The following is a 5,315-nucleotide window of genomic DNA, read 5'->3' on the forward strand; positions in this document are numbered from 1 at the left end:
ATCTGCAACTTCATCTTCTTGGGCAAGTATATTCTGTGATAGTGACACTGGGCAGTAACAGTAAAGGCAGGTAAGTGTGGATGGACATCTGGACGGCTACAGATGGTGTAAGTGCTCAGGATATATTTAGAAGGTTGCTCTCAAAATGAAAAAATTATTTTGCCTCTAACTTAACTCCAGCTTCACCCATTTCATTAAAGGAGAGAAAAATAAGTAAAAACCACAGTGGTAGTCAAAACGAGTCTCTCCCTTTGTCTAAATTTAAGTTTTCCAAAAGAAGAGGAAGAGAGGGATAAATATAAATGTGAGAAAGGGAGCAGGAATAACAGGGTAAGAGGAACAACAAAATAAGTCAGATTGTTAGTCTGCAAATGTCCTTTGTGATGTCAATTTAAATAATATTACAAGACTATTTTTGGTAAAGCAGTAGTACTCCCTTGATCATCAGCCTATAATATAATACCAGAAAAGAGTAGAATACCTAAACAAAAATGTCAATGAAGGAATTCAGAGAGAAGTAAAACAAGCAAGTCAGCAAACAAACCAAGCTGTACAGATGTACCCTGTCTGGATCTACTGGCTTGGAAGAGATTAAGTGCTAGCTTATAATAATAAGTGCTCAATTAATGATTAATAAATGATCAGTCTTTGAAACAGGAATTTAAGTTAGCACAAATCACTCCGTGCTTAGAAATATCACATAAGGCTTTTGAAAAAAAATTTCTCACTAAATCTACAGGGAGACTTATATAGGAGTGAGGGTAATGGAGTACAAAAGAAAGCCAAGAAAATTGTTCCTTTCTTCCCCAGGTCAGAAAACAGGTTAATGTCAGAACCAAAATTTCTATAGCTGTAGGATGAATTGGACCTTGAATGGTCTGCCTGGCGGATTGGGTTAAAACCGGGGTTTTAGCTACATTCTAAGGGTCTAGATAACAAGAGGACATGGCTGCAAGGTCAGTGAGGACGTGAGTGGACCATTCAGTATTGTGAGCCTAGATGTGGGAAACATTTATTTTTCAGTCACTAACTCGCATCTGACTCTTTGCGAACCCATGGACTGCAGCACGACAAGCTTCCCTGTCCTTCACTTGCTCAAATTCATGTCCATTGAGTCAGTGATGCCATCCAACCATCTCATCCTCTGCTGCACCCTTCTCCTTTTACCCTCAATCTTTCTCAGCATCAGGGTCATTCCCAATGAGTTAGCTCTTTGCATCACGTAGCCAAAGTATTGGAGCTTCAGCTTCAGCTTCAGTCCTTCCAGTGAATATTCAGGGTTGATTTCCTTTAGAATTGACTGACTTGATCTCCTTGCATACCAAAGGACTCTCAAGAGTCTTCTCCAGCACCACAATTTGAAAGCAATTCTTCGGTGCTCAGCCTTCTTTATGGTCCAACTCTCACATCCACACATGACTACTGGAAAAACAATAGCTTTGACTATATGGACCTTTGTCAGCAAAGTAATGTCTCTGCTTTTTAATATGCTGTCTAAGTTTGTCATAGCTTTCTTTCTGAGGAGCAAGAGTCTTTTTAATTTCATGGCTGCAGTCATCATCCACATTTCTTTGGAGTCCAAGACAATAAAGTCTGTCAGTCAGTCAGTCAGTCATTTCAGTCACTCAGTCGTGTCCAACTCTTTGCGACCCCATGAATCGCAGCACGCCAGGCCTCCCTGTCCATCACCAACTCCCGGAGTTCACTCAGACTCATGTCCATCGAGTCAGTGATGCCATCCAGCCATCTCATCCTCTGTCGTCCCCTTCTTCTCCTGCCCCCAATCCCTCCCAGCATCAGAGTCTTTTCCAATGAGTCAACTCTTCGCATGAGGTGGCCAAAGTACTGGAGTTTCAGCTTCAGCCTCATTCCTTCCAAAGAAATCCCAGGGCTGATCTCCTTCAGAATGGACTGGTTGGATCTGCTTGCAGTCCAAGGGACTCTCAAGAGTCTTCTCCAACACCACAGTTCAAAAGCATCAATTCTTCAGTGCTCAGCTTTCTTCACAGTCCAACTCTCACATCCACTACTTTTTCCCTTCTATTTGTTATGAAGTAATGGGGCTGACTATCATGATCTTAATTTTTTGAATGTTGAGTTTTAAGCCAACTTTTTCACTTTCCTCTTTCACTCTCATCAAGAGGCTCTTTAGTTCCTCTTCACTTTCTGCCATTAGAGTTATATCATCTGCATATCTGAGGTTGTTCATATTTCTCCCGACAATCTTGATTCCAGCTTGGGATTCATCCAGCCTGGCATTTCTGAATAGAAATTAAATAAGCAGAGTAACCATATAAACCTTTTTCATACTCCTTTCCCAGTTTTGAAACAGTCAGTTGTTCCATATGTGGTTCTAACTGTTGCTTCTCAATCCACATACAGTTTTCTCAGGAGACAGATAGTCTGGTATTTCCATCCGCTTAAGAATTTTTCATAGCTTGTTGTGATCCAGACAGTCAAAGGCTTTAGTGTAGTCAATGAAGCAAGAATAGATTTTTTTTCTGGAATTCATGATCTATCTTCACCCTGAGAAGATTGTGACCCATACTTAAAACTTTGGGCTTCCTCTGAAAGATCCTGTAGCAGGAGACCATCAGCCAGTCACACTCCTTGAAGCCAAGAAATGAGTCCTTCCTTGAAGGGGCATCTGAGCAACTCTTCTCATTTCTATACCAGAGATTGTGTGGGCTGTGACATATATGTGCAAACAATGAGGGATATAGAATTACCTCAAAAAATGGCAGATATGGGATTCCTTTTTTATAAGCATGATGAAGGAAGACATGGAGGAGGAAAAATAAATGGAACTTGGAATGAAAAGAACTTTGTTTTTCTCTTTTAATGTTCTGAATTAATTTGTCACAATAAATAGAAATGGAGAATTCTTATTTCAATGATACTCTCCTTTCCATCCTTCTCTGTGTGGTAGGGTTAGTCTCTCAGTTGTGTCTGACTCTTTGCAACCCCATGGACTGTAGCTCGCCGGTCTCCTCTGTCCATGAGATTCTCCAGGCAAGAATACTGGAAAGGGTTGCCATTCCATTCTCTGGGGGATCTTCCCAACCCAGGGATTAAACCTGGGTCTCCTGCATTGCAGGCAGATTCTTTACCATCTGAGCTACAGGGAAGTCCCTCTATGTGTGGTAGTGGTTCGTGATTTTACATCCTTGGTAAAAATTGTTTTAGTCATTCTTTGAATTTTGAGAGCTAGGAGAAGGGAAAAAGGGCCATTGGGGCAGGACATGACATTTCTTACTAGGAACTTTATATCATGCTTTGCTTCCTTCTTATACCAGTACTAGAGACATACATATTATAAACTCCATTTCATAGTTAAGGAAAGTAAGGCTCAAAAAAGCTAAATTTTTCATCCTATAAAATTTAGATCTGTTTCATACTTCAGGAAATTAAATATGAAATTCTTAACCCTCTATGATCACGTAACACTCTACTTATTTCTAGGTTAGTATCAGGCATGTTTTGTTAAAATTATTTTTATGCTCTTACACCTCAATTTTTTGTGCTTTTCCATCTTATCCTTGAATATTCATTGGAAGGACTGATGCTGAAGCTGAAACTCCAATACTTTGGCCACCTGATGTGAAGAGCCAGCTCTTTGGAAAAGACCCTGAGGCTGGGAAAGATTGAGGAAGGCAGGAAGAGAAGGGGGTGACAGAGGATGAGATGGATGGATGGCATCACTGACTCAATGGACATGAATTTGAGCAAGCTCTGGGAGATGGTGAAGGACAGGGAAGCCTGGTATGCTGCAGTTCATGGGGTCACAAAGAGTCAGACATGACTTATCGACTGAATAACAACAATCTCAAATAGAGGGAGGAGTTCCTGTGGTGGTAACTGTCTCCCCACTGCCTAATGTGTCTAGAACGTTGTAATTGCTCAAAATTTGCTTTCTCTTAAACAGTAAGTCACCAGCTAAAATGTGATTAAGCTAAAATTTGAGCCCAGAATTGTATGCTTCAAAGCCACTGGTCCTCTTTCTGCTAGAGCGTTTCCTTTGCAGAGCATGTGTGCATGGGTGTGTACCTATGATTGTTTATACACACATATACACATAGATGTAGTTTAGATATATATATGGAAACAGAAATGACAGGTTCCAGGTTTTGTGACAAAAGACAGGCGTGCGGCTTCAGCATTTGTTTGATCTGGGCTTACTTTCCCATTCCCAAACATGAACTTTGCCAGTCAATTCCATGGACATTTGAGTCTGTATGTGGAGAACAGCAGCCTTGCTTGGGTCAGCTTTTGGTGAAATGGGCTGAGCACTGAGGAGGCACCAGCTGGCTCCAGGTGGGCAAGCTGGCTACTCATTTCTGAAGTCTGCCTTCTGGTTGTCACTCTTGCACCTTGGAGCTGCCTGTAAACTCCCAGGCAGGCTAAACTCAGGTAGCTTAATTACAGAGACTGTTATTTACTAGAGCCCCAGCTGAATCCATCAAGCTAACTTCACTTTAACCTGAGCCAGATTTTATTATGAAGCCTATTTATTGAGCGTTTCCCCTTTGGCTGTGCCTGTTTTGATTTAGGTATATACATATACTTACCTATTTGGAAAGTAGCTATGTTCTGACACGTTTTATATTTTTAAAAGTAATATTGCATGTAACATAATTTTGGGGAAAAATAGACACTCCACACAAACAAACAACAAGAAAAAGGTCTTTGAATTTAGAATAATGGATACCTGCAAGGCAGCAACTTGCTTGAGAGATTTTGCTCAAGTAACTTATAACTATCAGTAGAAACCCCCAGGGATTCATGGCTGTTTTTGCAGAAGCTGTTTGCAGTGGAATAAACAGACAAGTGCTCTATATATCATTTTAAGTAAGACAAATAAAGCTCTGTTTCCACCTTACAACGATGTCATTGTCAGTTATATAAGAATAATTCTGTGTGACTTTTTATGAATTCTTCCCCTGTGTAGAAGTACAATGGCCTAATTTTCCACTCTCCGTATTATAAATAAATGGCCTTCTTCAGCAATCTCAGGTCCACCCAAACTGTCTCATCCTGAGCGAGGAGTGTCTTTCCTACCATGATGTGCTCACCGTTGAAAGTAAAAGCTGTTGCCCACCTCAGGGCAGCTGGGGTTCTACCATCTTGCCACATTCTCAGCATCACTGCACAGTGCCCTAGTCCCCAGGCCACCAATGATCTGTCACTGCCAATTAGTTTGCATTTTCCAGAATTTTACATAAGTGGAATCATATAATAGGTACTCTTTTGTGATCTGTCTTCTTTCACTTGGCAATTATTTTGAGATCTATGTTATAATGTATTCATGCCTTTTT

This window comes from Bubalus kerabau, chromosome 21 (assembly GCF_029407905.1).
Source record: "Bubalus kerabau isolate K-KA32 ecotype Philippines breed swamp buffalo chromosome 21, PCC_UOA_SB_1v2, whole genome shotgun sequence".
Classification (NCBI taxonomy): domain Eukaryota; kingdom Metazoa; phylum Chordata; class Mammalia; order Artiodactyla; family Bovidae; genus Bubalus; species Bubalus kerabau.